Source organism: Petaurus breviceps, unplaced genomic scaffold (assembly GCF_028583685.1).
Source record: "Petaurus breviceps papuanus isolate PSGF00001 unplaced genomic scaffold, PetGlider_PUasm1.0 90700, whole genome shotgun sequence".
Taxonomy (NCBI): domain Eukaryota; kingdom Metazoa; phylum Chordata; class Mammalia; order Diprotodontia; family Petauridae; genus Petaurus; species Petaurus breviceps.
The window spans coordinates 3,321,962-3,336,254 of NW_027187315.1; the positions used below are offsets into that span (position 1 = coordinate 3,321,962).

At 40.5% G+C, this 14,293-nt stretch overlaps 1 protein-coding gene across 5 annotated transcripts in view; it reads right to left on the reverse strand.

The window, feature by feature from the left end:
- The window catches only part of BCOR (BCL6 corepressor), a 158,849-nt gene that overhangs the window by 91,040 nt on the left and 53,516 nt on the right, over positions 1-14,293 (reverse strand). The window lies entirely within an intron of this gene.

Below are 14,293 nucleotides of genomic sequence, written 5' to 3' on the forward strand. Positions count from 1 at the left end.
AGTGCCTGAAGCAGGACTAGAACTCAGGTTTCTGTTTTTGATCTTTTATTTATTTGTAGTTTTCAACATTCATTTTCACAAGATTTTGAATTACAAATTTTCTCCCCATCTTTTCCCTACCCCAAACCCCAGGGTATCCACCCTACTGAATATCACTTCCCCTAATCTGCTCTCTCTTATATCCTCCCCCATCCCCCCTAACTTTTTTTTCCCCAAAATGCTTTATTAACTTCTGGTTTACTTCATTTCCGCCAGATTTTGGGTGACAAATTTTCTCCCCATTTTTCCCCTACCCACCTCCCCAAAATAGAGGTCCCCCAGGATATCCCCTCCTCTTATTTCCCAATTACATGCAAAATATTAACTAGTAGTGTATATTTATATTTAAACATTTTATTTTAAAACTTTGGATTCCAGATTCATTCCCTCCCTCCCTTGTCACCCACCCTGACTGGGAAGAAACGCAGTTCAGTATAGGTTGTACATGTGTAGCTAATGCAAGACATTACGATAGTAGATATATTGTAGAAGATTGATTATATTTCCCTCCCTCCTATCCCATTTCCCACTTGATCTATTCTCTACTTTTCTAACTTCCCCCCCCCCCCAGCCTGCCCTCCCGTCCATCATCCCCCCTCTCTCCTGTAGGGTGAGGTACCCTATATAGTGTGTATGCCATTCCCTCCCTGAGCCAAATTCAATGAGTACAAGGTTGACCCATTCCCTTATGCCTTCCTGTTCTTCCCCTCCATTGTACCTATTTTCCCTTGCCTCTTCTATATGAGATAGTTTGCCCCATTCTGTCTCTCCCCATCTCCTCTCATTATATTCCTCTCTCACCTCCTAATTTCACCGTTTAAGTAATACACACATTCACATATGTGGCCGTATACTTCCGATATAGACATATATATGTATATATACATATATATATATATATATATACATACACCTTTATATATATTTCTATTCCATTCAACTATTTTCATACTGAGAAAGGTTTCATCAGTTACAATTATCATTTTTCCATGTAGGAATGTTAATAGTTCCAATTTGATAAGTTCCTTATGGTGTCTTTTCCCTGTTTACCTTCTCACGCTTCTCTTGCTTCTTGTATCTATGTCAAATTTTCTATTCAACTCTGTTTTTTTCATCGGGATTGCTTGAAAGTCCTCTGTTTCACTGAATGACCATATTTCCCCCGGAAACATGATACTCAGTTTTGCTGGGTAGGTGATTTTTGGTTTTAATCCCAGCTCCTTTGCCCTCTGGAATATCATATTCCAAGCCCTTCGATCCCTCAGTGTAGAAGCTGCCAGATCCTGGGTTATCCTGATTGTGTTTCCACAATATTCAAATTGTTTCTTCCTGGCTACTTATAATATTCTCTCCTTGATCTGGGAATTTTGGGAACCTGGCTGTAATATTCCTAGGAGTTTTCTTTTTGGGATTTTTTTCAGGAGGTGATCGGTGGCTTCTTTCAACCTCTATTTTGCCCTCTGGCTCTAAAACATCAGGGCAGTTTTCCTTGAGAATTTCTTGGAGGATGATTTCTAGGTTCTTTCTTTGATCATGGCTTTCAGGTAGTCCAATAATTTTTAAATTATCTCTCCTGGATCTATTTTCCAGGTCAGCGGTTTTTCCAATGATATATTTCACATTGCCTTCTATTCCTTCATTTGTTTGGATCTGTTTAATAGCATCTTGATTTCTCAGAAAGTCATTAGGTTCCATTTGCTCCAATCTAATTCTGAAGGAATGATTCTCCTCATTGAGCTTTTGAGATTCTTTTTCCATCTGGCAAATTCGGCTTTTTAAGGCATTCCTCTCCTCATTGCCTTTTTTGAGCCTCTTTTGCCATTTGAGTTAGTCTGTTTTTTAAGGCGTTATTTTCCTCAGTCAGGCTGTTGACTCTCCTTTCATAATTTTCTTGCATCGTTCTCATTTCTCTTCCCAATTTTTCCTCCACTTCCCTTTTCTGTTTCTATGGCCTGTAACCAGCTCGTATTTCCCTTTGAAGCTTTTGGTGCAGCAGTTCTGACTTCACTGTCTTCCTCCTGTTCCATGCTTTGATTTTTTTGTCCCCAAAATAGGAGTCTAATGTTGGGTTCTTCTGTTTGCTTTGTTTCCTTTGCCTGGGCATGTTGCCACTCAATTACTTGACTTTTGGGCTTTTTGCCACAGTAGGACTCTGCTATCAGACAAGACAGGGGGGCTTCCGTCCCAAATGCTGGGGTTTTCTCAGCTGCCGGAGGTATTAGTTGGGAGCCTTTGCTGAAGTCTCCACACGCTCTGGCAAGCTGGTCATACACCCCAGGACCTCCACCCTAGACTGCAATCCAGATCCAAGCAGGTTTTAAAGCAAGAGCGATTATCCCTCAGACTGGTGCTTGGTCCCCCTACACTCTCTGCAGGCCAAGACCTGAAGCTGCCATGTGGCGCTGGCTGTGCTGCGGCCCTTAGTGGCTTCTCACCCTGGGGGCAAAAGCCGATGCACTCCCAACTACTGGGTCCCAAAGCCCACACTGCACTGACCTCTCACTTTGTCCTTCGAATCTATGTGTTGATAATTCTGGAAACGGCCACAACTGCTGCTGATCTTAAGTCCCTCCAGCTGGCGGCTGGTCAGGCCAGCCCTGGAGCTAAAACCTCTGGCTTACTTGGGCCTGGGCTCTGTTCCCAGAGCACTGAGCTGGTGGCTTGATGCCGGCCTGCCGGGCTGTCCTCAGTGGGAGGTTAGCTACTCTGTGTCATTTTGTGGGTTCTGTAGCTCCAAAGTTTGTTTAGAGTCCCCTTTTACATGATTTGGGGAAGGTAGAAGCCGGGAGCCTCATGGAAGCCCTGCTTCTCAAAACCTGTTGATTTAAAACAGTCTGAAAACTCTCAGTATTTTTTAATACTTGGAAAATTAAAATCCAAACATCTTTCTTTACCTGGCATTGAAGTTCTCCATTTTGACCCTAAACCTAGACTTCCAGCCTAATGTCTAATATTCCCATTCTGTAAATCAAACTGATCCACCTATTGTCATCTGAAACAGTTTTTGCTAGTCTGATATTTTGGAAGAGCCTTGGTGCCCCTCTCCTTCTATTCAAATCCTATCCATCCTCCAGGATTCAGCATCTTCTCTGTCCCTCAGTGATTTCTGCTTACTCTGAGTATGATATTTATTACATTACTCATTTGGCAACTAATAATGGACTGCTTTACGATTTCTCATTGTTTGGGAGAGTTCTTTAACTTTTTGTTTATTTTTCATCTTCTTAGCTAGATGGCATGTTTATTGAGGGTAAGGCTCATGCATCATTTTATCACCCCACAAAACATCTCACAGAATTCCTTATACATAGCAGGTACTGAATGTTTCCTACAGCCTTAGGAGACTTTCAAGCAGATGAATGTGTAGTTAACCCTGGACTATGGTCAGAGCCACGCTTTGGTACCATCCCTTTGTGGCATTTAGTCCCATACCCCCAGTATTCAATTCACAACTACTAATGCCTAGATATCTACCCCTAGAGTAGGGGGATTTAAAACTATTTTCAGTCAAGCAATTTGCACCTTAGAATAAGCATGCTCAAAGCTTTCAGACAAATTCACAGCTTCACACTTAACCACCCACAAATCCTGGATTTGTGATCCATGTTAGTTTGGGGAACACCATACTGATTACTGAAAACCACTCTGCTGTATGTTATTATGGTTAAGAATACAATGATTATTGTATCTGATCTGTGCTCTCCAACCTTACTCATCCCCAGTCCCAATCTGCAGTCATTCTGTGGGGCACAGCACATTGCTGGGTTAGAGAGAATCCCAGTAAGAAGTTCATTCCACAGGAGGTTCAGTGGAAGGATCTGGGGGTGAAAAGAGGAGAGTTTGGAGGAGAGAAGAGTTAGATGGAACTTGGTAACTATCCTTCAAGTACCTGATGTGCAATTATGTGGATCCTAGTGACCCTTGTGAACAAAACTAGAAGTGGGTATAAGTTCTGTTCAGTATGAGGAAACATATCCTGACCATTCCATCGAACCAAAAATCGAAAGCACTGCATTGGGAGGTAGTGGGGCTCCCTCATGCCTTCCCCCACTACCCCCGTAGGAGGTCTTCAGGTAAAGGGTAGATTTGCAAGAAATGTTGTCTTGTTCAGATACAGACAGGCTGGAAAGCTTCCAGTGTCCCCTCTAACTTGGTCATCATGTGAGTCTATAAACACTTGCTAACTTTCTCTTTAAAGGCTTAAAAAAACTGTCTTCTGGGGACTCAGCAATACACAGGGAATATGGTATAGAGACAGAAAATACTCATGCCTCATTGTTACGCCTCCCTGAGGTCACTGGGAAAATTCTTATTCTGCATAAATCTATAAAATGGAAAACAGCATGTTTGACCTGTTTCCCTGCTGTCTGGGGAAGGGCCATTGAGAATGATTTCAGTGTTCCTTCTGCAAATGCTTATAAAGGAGAGTGCTGACTCAGAGAGTTGGGAGATGAGTTTATAGCAGTAAAGCCCACTGGAATTCTTTGGGATATAAAGATGTACATATATACTGTATGTTCATCCTTTTATTTATATATACACACAAACGAGTTTTCAGAGATGGAAATGAGACCAGATTTCCCATAAGCATTAAAACTCGGGGAAACTGGTGTTGGCTTTGCTAACCTTTTGCCGTCTCCCTTCCATCAGTGACACCTCCATCAAGCTGTGCCTGCATATACTTCAGAGACTGCAAACAATATGGTAGTTGACCTCTTCCAACATCTCTGGTTGGATGCCATTTATTCCTATTCACACCCACTCTTCTGTCCCAAGTTGGGTGTATTTGCAGCTGTGTCTTCCACTTGTCTAAGTCACTACATGAGCAAAGTCAGAGATTTACTACTGGGAGAAAACAGAGCCCTTCAATTTCCTGGGGACTGTCATGGGTGGCCTTTATCAGAGTGGTACTACCACACATGTAAATGACACAGCTGTACAGCGAAACAGCTTCTGGGGTGGAGTTGGGAGTGGTAAGGGGGAAGAGAAGTCAGATATAAGGGAGAGAGGGAGAGACGGACACAGCATCCAAAATATTCCCTATTCTGTTGGCCTCAATATGTAATCAATTCAATTCGATTTGACAAATAATTATCAACCACTTACTATATCCTAGACCATGTGCTTGGTACAAGCAAATTTATAGGGGTCAGAGTCAGTCTTGGTAGTGGAACTGAGATTAAGTGAATAGTGCAACATAGAGGAAGAAAAGGATAGAGAGAGAGAGAGATGTCTTAAACTATCCCAGCTGCCCTCCAAAATGGAGGCAACCAGCAAGAAATGGGGAAGGTAAAGAGCTGTCACTGAGTTGTCTTCTATTCCAGATGTCCTTTGGAATTTTAGGAAATGGAAAACAGCAGCTCATTGTCATCAGTATTAGTCCCAAGTGTGAAATTCTGGAGGTCTGACAGCAGGCCTTGTTCCTTCTAGAGGTATACCTGGTCAGGAAGGACACAATTAGGACCTGAAAACTTCACTCCCCACCTCAACAGGAAAACTTTTGTATCAAGCCCTGGCAATATGAGATATTCCCTATTGTGATATGGAGTAATGGAAGATGCACAGGAACAAATGAAAAAGGAAATAGTTTGATTCCTGATTTTTCACACTGCCTGGGAGGCCTCTATAATTTTTAGGCTGAGATGTTAAACATTGTGAAAATGTTAAGAACCCACTAGGGCCAGGGTTCTGGATTCTTTCCAAGACAAAAAAGAGAGACAAACATAGGGGAGGGGAGAAGAGAGAGCTAGATACGTGTGGCTAGCTGAAGGGACACTCAAAGTTATAGATTAGGTGGGGCTAAGACACCAAAATTGAGAGCATATAAGCCAGTAGAGTAGGATTTGTCCCCCTTTCTACTCACCATCAGTCAATACTCTGTTGTTCCTATTATACAAATGTAGCTGGATGGCAAGGAAATATGAAACAGAGCAGAAATTCCTCCTATGTTCTGCAGTCCCGGTCGGAAGATTCCGAGAGAAAAGCAAATTAGAGGAAATAAAAGACACTCAACCCTGAACTAGGACCTCAGTTTTGTCACACAGGGACTTTCCCCTCTAAACTTGGCTTCTATTCAGTTCAATTCAGCATGCATTTATGGAGCAACTAAATACTCACAAAAACCCTGTGATAAGGGGAGTGCAAGCATCACGATGCCCTTTCTGAGGCTAAGGCTTAGAAGTGAAACCGAAGCTGAGATGCATTTCAGTGACTTTTTCATAGGAACTTACACAGCTAGTGTCACAAATGGAGCTCAAATTTGGGTCTTCTTCTCTGAGTCTAGGAAAAGCAGAGTTTGCTGTAGCTTGTGCATTATTTAAATGTACTTTCTAGCCATGTTTCTTTGGGTCCCCTTATAAACTCTAAAAAGCTTGGTTGAATTTAACAACTTTAGTATCATTTAGTTGACTTGACTCATCTTCATCCCTGTTATTTCTGTAAACATCATACTTTGGTAGATTTAGAACTGGAAGAGACTGTAAAGCCTGCAATCCCTCTCCCTGGGGAGGTTGAGGGTGGTGGATAACTTTGAATTCAGGAGTTCTGAATTGTAGTGGGCTAGAGAAGATCTGATGTGCCACACTAAGTCTGGAACCAGTATGGTGAGCTCAGCCCTAAGAGAAGGGAACCACCAACATAACCTAAGGTGGAAATGGAGCAGGTCAAAGCCCCCACAGTGATCTGTGATGGTATTGGGTTTGTTCAGTGACCAACGTACTCACTTTCAATCTGGGTATGGTAGGGAGATCCAGTCTCAAAAAAAATAAAGTCACTTCTCCAGGGTCATTTAGATAGCAATGGGAAGAACCAGAATTTGAATCTAATCCCTGATTCTGAATACTGTTCTCTTTCTACTATGCCACAATGCAATGGGGTATCCCACCTTGTCTTTTTTGTATCATGACTGGTATCCTTGGAAGCAGTGCTAGGACGGTTTATAATGAGTGCTCCAAAGAAACTTAATGCTGAATACCTGGGCTTCCCTCTTTGGCCAGAAATGCCTTTACTTTCTGCAGATAACTCATTGAGAGCCTCTGACCCTTCTGGCACTGAGCCTCTGAAAATAACTTCCTCTTTTTCTGTTTTCATTCCTGGTACTAAGTTGAGAGGGACTCTAAGAGTGGCCTGAATATCAAGCATACTTAATTTAGTTACTATTGTCAAGTTAATAATAATTATACATTTTAGATCCTTTCCCACTGCCTAGCAGAATTTCTCACTCATAGTAAGGTGCTCAATCAATCTTTGTTGAATTGAATTATCCCCATTTTACAGATAAGAAAAAAACCTCCAAGAATGATATGAATTACTCAGAGTCACACAGCCAATAAGTGATAAAACCCTGCTTGGAGCCCAGGCCTTCCCACCCCAAATCCTATACTCATCATTATTATACCTCTTTCCCCAGTCTTATATGAAGGCAGGATGGTATAATAAAGGGCAAAAAAATCTAGATTTTCATTCCAGTGGTAAGTCACTTGCCCATACTTAGGTTTCCTCATTTATAAGAATGGGCTTGAACAAAATGATCTCTAAAGGCCATTCCAAAGCTAAAATCCTAAAGTTCCATAATCCTCCATACCAAATGTATGACCCTTAAGCAAGGCCCTTACTGTCCCTGGGGTTCATTTTCCTCATCTGTAAAAAAAGAATAAGAACACTTGCTCTTCCAACTACCTAATGCTGTTGTGAAGAAAGAGCTTTGCAAACCTTGAAGGGCTATAGAGACAAAAGCTATAATTATAGAACTGCTTTGAAATGTGAGTGTAAGGGGCAAAGAGGGAGGAGACTCAGAAGAGGGAGTAGCATTTCTTACACAGAAAATGTCTCTGGATGTAGGTGCAGTTCTAAAGCTAGTGGCCTCTCAGCTCAGATTTGATGTTGGGAGGAAATAAAGTACTTGTAAATCACTGAACATTTAACAAAGAACAAGCTTCACTTTGCCCTTGCTGCAAGGAAATGCAACAAAGATATAGCAGCTCTTAGCTTCTCTGGAAATTCATCTGGTCAGGCAGTCACCAGGGTATAGCAACTCAAGTGGTCTTGGGAATCCACTAAGTCTGAGAAGCTGACTGTATGAGACTGGAACATTTTATGCCCATAGATCTGGAAGCTGAAACAAGGAAGCAGGGACCAGTCAGATGGGAGGAGGGCACTGTATCAGGATTAGGAAACCTGATCCTATCATACTGGACTTCCAAGAAATTATATAACTATAGCCTTTTGGAGCTGGAAGAGACCTTGAACATCATCTAACCAACCATTTAATTTTTCATATGGGGAAACTGAGATTGAAAATGGTGAGGTGACTGGCCTGAGTCCATGTTGGAATTGATTCAGTGAATGGAGGGCTGGGCCTGGAGTCAGGAAAAACAGAGTATAAATGCATTGTCAGACACTTATCTGTGTGACCCTGGACAAGTCACTTTCATTCCCTCCCCAATCCAGTGTCCTTTCTACTATGTCTCATTGAAGAAAGGATGCCACTCATTTGGAACTACGCCTAGGAAGTTAGCTGACTGTGTATACTCTTTTACTCACCTATACAACTACTAGACTTACACTCCCAAAGAAATTAAAGAGGAAAAGGATTTGTGTTAAAAAAATAATTGTAGTACCACTTTTCTTGTAAAAGAAATACTGGAACTAAAGGACTGTCCTCCTATTGAGGAGTGACTAAACAAATTGTGATACGAGTGTAATTGAATAATATTGTGCCATATTATAAGTGATAAAATAGACAATCTCAGAGGAAACCGTAGAGACCTCCATGAAGTGAGGTAGAGCTAAGTGAGCAGAAGTAGACAACAATTTATACAATAACATTGTAAGGAAAAATAACTTCAAAAAACGTTACAGTAGAGGCGGCTAGGTGGCGAAGCGAATAGAACATTGGCCCTGGAGTCAAGAGGACCTGATTTCAAATCTGGTCTCAGATACCTGACGCGTGTTAGCTGTGTGACCTTGGACAAGTCACTTAACCCCAACTGCCCTGCCCCCTCCAAAAAAAGGCAGAAAAAAGTTACAAATCTGATAAACACAGTAAAAAACCATAAATATAAAGGAATGAAGGTCCAATTGCCCCCTTACAAAGAAGTTAAAAGTCAGAGGGGGTGTGTGTGAAGGACATTGCTAATATGGGAATTTGTTTTACTGGACTGCACAGCTATAACATTGCATATCTATCCTCAGGGATCTTCACAAGCTGTCTTCTCATGGAAATCTCTCCTTCCTCATCTCTTGTCTCCTGGCTTCAAACTCTAGCTTCCTTCAAGTTCCAGCTAAAATTCTGCTATAAAAAGCTTCTCCCAATTCCCCCTAGTGCTTTACCTCTGCTAAGTATCTCCAGTCTATCCTGTATATATCTTGTTAGCATGTTGCTTTTTCTAATATACTGTGAGCTCCTCAAGGGCAGGAACTCTGGAGGGTTTTTGCCCGTTTTTTGTATCTCCAAGTGCTTAGCATGGCACCTTGGACATAGTAGGTACAATAAACATAAATGTTTATTGACTGTGTATTGAGAGTTTTATTTGTTTTTTAAATTTACCCAATGAAGGGGTAGTGGAAGTGACATTAATTTTTTAAATGAATATTAATTTTAAAAGCTACTTTACCAAGTTAAAAAAAAAGTTACTGCTCAAACCATGCTACTTCAAACTTCGGACCAAGTATTCCTTTCATTTTTTTGTTACAGTGGAATAAATACTGACTTTAGAGTCAGAGGATTTTTTGGCTTACATCTGGTGTCTGATGCTGACTATCTGTAACTTTGGATAACTCATTTAACTTCCTTGGAACTCATTTTTCATTAGTAAAATGAGGAAGTTAACCTAAGATGAGGTTCTTCCTATTTTTAGATCTATGGTCCTTTTATCCCCTAATTCTCTCAGGTAGAGCATGACTTCAATAAAATCTGGATTCACCATTTCTTTCTTTTTTTTTTTTTAAAGCAATTGGGGTTAAGTAACTTGCTCAAGGTTACACGGCCAGTTATTTCTGGGTGTGGTGCTAAGTATCTGAGCCCAGATTTGATCCAGGTCATCCCGATACTGGAGCCGGTGCTCTTACTCACTGAGCCACCTGGCCGCCCCTAGATTCACCATTTCTAAGACAACACTTTTCAAAAAATCCCACCCTCAGTTAATCTTTTTGACCTTTTTTTCAGATCAGAACTGACTCCAGGTTCAATGTTGAAGAGGTTTCCTAGAGTCTCTCTTTCTTTTCCTTCCCTCCCCCATCATTTTGGAGGCAGTTCAGGTTAAGTGACTTGCTCAGGGTCACACAGCTAATTAACTGTCTGAAGACATATTTTAACTTGGCTCCTCTGGACTCCAGAGCCTTGTGTTCTTTGTGTGCCAGCTAACTGCCCCCTTGAGTCTCTTAAAGGTCAGAACTAGGGAGCCATTTTTAGCCAAGCAGCAGACCAGATCTGAGTGATGCCTCACTATGAAAGCCTCCCATAATATGTACTATGCTACTTTTACTTTACTACTATGAAATCCACTAACTCTTACACATTACTTGAATAGACTTGACTCTCAAATCTAGAGCAGGGGTGGGGAACCTACAGCCTGAAGGCCACATGTGGCCCTCTAGGTCCTCAACTGTGGCCTTTTGACTGAATCTAAACTTCACACAAAAAAGGGGATTTGTTCTGTTAAAAGTTTGGATTCAGAGCTCCGGCTCCAGTGTTGAGAAGACCTGGAGATCGAATCCCGGGCTCAGACACTTAGCACCCACCCAGAAACACCTGGCCGTGTAACCTTGAGCAAGTTACTTAACTCCAATTGCTTAGGGGCGGCCAGGTGGCTCAGCGAGTAAGAGCACCGGCTCCAGTGTTGGGACGACCTGGAGATCGAATCCCGGGCTCAGACACTCAGCACCACACCCAGAAATAACTGGCCGTGTAACCTTGAGCAAGTTACTTAACCCTGATTGCTTAAAAAAAAAAAGTTTGGATTCAGTCAAAGGGCCTTGCTTGAGAACCTAGAGGGCCACAAGTGGCCTCAAGGCTGAAGGTTCTCCACATGTGGTCTAGAGCCTTACAATGCTATACTGAACCTGGGTACTGGGTAAATCTACCCCAGTCAAGTTTACCTGGATCTCAAAAAGTAATAACTAGGTTCAGTTAACTGGGGACCTAAGGAGGTCTTGGGATTCTTGATTATTCCTTGTACACAACCATCCAGACTCTCAGGACAGGAGCAGAGAATGCTGTTGTTGTTCATGTTGCCAAAAACAGGCAAAGACTTATCTGAGATTTCTCCCTTCTTGTACTTACTGCCCAGGGGGAAAAAGTGATAACAATTAGGAATCCAGAACCCAGCAAAAATTTTCTCAGTGGTTTCCCATATTAGCACTTGTTTATTACATTATTAAAGAATTTTCTTGCTACAATAGGTGCAGATCTTTAAGTAGTCAGGAGAGAACATGATAAATGTTTGTTGACTGATTGATATGACCTTTTCATCTTTTCTAACCACAGTTTTTCCATCTATAAAACAGGGATATTAAAGATCTCTTTTGTCTGTATCACCTAGTGGCCATAAATATCAAAAGAGATATTTTTTGAAAGGCATTATATATATGTATATATATGTATATATGTATATATATATATATACAGTGCATTATCTATATACGTCTGTAATAAATATTTGTTGATGAACTGAAAATGCTTTCAAAATTTAAAAACTGTATACAAATGGAAAGTTATCATGCATCTAATAGTATGTTAGGTGTTCTAGAGGACTACTAAGATGTGATACTTGTGGAAAACAAGAAACTAGGGGAAAAATTTTGCAAGAAATATCTCAGATAAAGGCCTCATTCCTCAATTTCACAGGGAACTGAGGCAAATTTATAAAAATAAGAGCCATTCCCCAGTTGGTAAATAGTCAAGGGATATGAACAGGCAATTTTTGGAAGAAATCAAAACTATCGATAAATAGTCACATGAAAAAATGCTCTAAATCACTGATTAGAGAAATTAAAACTGTGAGTTACCTTATGCCTATCAATCTGGTAAACATGACAAAAAAAGAAAATGACAAATGCAGGAAGGGATGTGGAAAAAATGGGACACCAATAAACTCTTAGTGGAGTTGTGAATTAGTCCAACCATAATGGAGAATAATTTGGAATTATGTCCAAAGGGCTATAAAACTGCACACCCTTTGACCTAGCAAAACCATTACTAGGTCATTATCCCAAAGAGATCAAAGGAAAAGGAAAAGGATATGTTTGTACAAAAATATTTATAGCAGCTCTTTTTGTGGTGGCAAAGAATTGGAAATCGAGGGGATGCCCATCAATTGGGGAATGGCAGAACAAGTTGTGGTATATGGTTGTGTTGAAATACTATTGTGCTATAAGAAATGACAAGCAGGGGTGGCCAGGTGGCGCAGTGAGTAAGAGCACCGGCCCCAGAGTTGGGATGACCTGGGATCGAATCTGGACTCAAATACTTAGCAGCACACCCAGAAATAACTGGCTGTGTAACCTTGAGCAAGTTACTTAACCCCAATTGCTTTAAAAAAAAAAAAAAGAAATGACAAGCAGTGAGGGGTTTTTGTCTGTGTTTTCTTTTACAACACGATCAATATGGAAATATGTTTTGCATGACTACACATGTGTTACCTATAAAGAATTGCTTGTCTTCTCAATAAGGGGGTTAGGGAGAGAATTTGGAACTCAGTTTTAAAAAAAAAGAATGTTAAAAATTGTTTTTTACATGTAATCAAGGGGAAATAAAATACTGAATAAATTAAAAAAAAAAAAAGAAATGACAAGCAGGATGGTTTCAGAAAAACCTGGGAAGAGTTATATGAACTCATGCAAAATGAAGTGAGCAAAACCAGGAGAACATTGTACACAGTAATGTAAGAATGACCAACTGTGAAAAAATTAGCTACTCTGATCAAAAGAAAGAACCAAGATAATTCCAAAGGACTCAAGATGAAAAATACTACCCACTTCCAGAGAGAGAACTGATGAACTCTGAATGTAGACTGAAGCATAGTTTTTTAAAAACTTTCTTTATTTTTATTGTTTTATTTTGTTTATGGATGGGTTTTTTTTTTGGCATTTGGATAATATGGAAATATGTTTAGCGTGACCTCACACATATAATCAAAATCAAATTGCTTGCCTTCTCAAGGAGGAGGGACAGGAAGAAGGGAAGGAGAGAATTTGGAACTCAGTTTTAAAAAAATGATTGTTGAAATATTTTACATGTAATTGAGAAATATTTAGTTAATTTTTTTTAATGTGGTGCTTGTCCTCAAAGAGCTTACAATAAAATTGGGGAGACAAGACAAAACAAAATTGTGTTGTTAAATTCTGGAACATGTTAGGAATTTGAAGATGGGAGAGGTCATCTGGGGTGGAGTAATCAGCCAAGACTAAGTAGATGGGTAAGAGGACTGTGAACAGATGGGGTAGATGTGTACCATAACAAGGAATATTAACACCTGAGGCAAATTCTGTTTCAGGCACCCTATGGAAACATGCTCCAAATCATGAAAAGTAAGAGTAATGCAAATTAAAGTTCTTGAGATTTCACCTCCCATCACACGGGTTTGACAAGGGTGACAAAGAATAGAAGCAGTGTTAGGACGAGTTGTAGCAGGACAGCTACTCTGATCCACTGTTGCTAGAACTGAGAAGTGGTCCAAGCCTTCTGGATATCAGTTTATAATTATACAAGAAACATGTTCCACATGGCCCAGGGATCCCACTAGTGGGCATTTAAGTCCAAGCACGTAAAAAGACAAACAAAAAAAGATACAGGATGTACCAGAATAATCACAGCAGCACTCTTTGTGGTAGCAAAGAATTGGAAACAAAGTAAGTGCCCAGTGATTGGGTAACAGAGGAAAAAGTTATGGTATGTGACTACAGTGGATGCTATTGTACAGGAAGAAATTACAAATATGAGGAGTTCAGAAAAACATAGAAGGCCATGATTTTCTGTATGAACTGATAACAGGACAATAAGGAGAACCAAGAGTTCAAAGCATCATGACTACAATGATAAAAATGAAATAAGGATCATGAAAAAGAAGTTGAATTGAGTAACAGTAAAACCAGTGATGTCCTGGAAGACAAAATGTAGCTCCCTTCTCACTCCTGAAGATCCAGAAACAACTGGGACAGAGTTGTATATACAATGTCAGATAATAGTCTTGTATCAATACTTTTTGTGTAATTAATTGTTTTGCTTTGTGACAAGGAAGGGCTCAGTGAGGTTGGG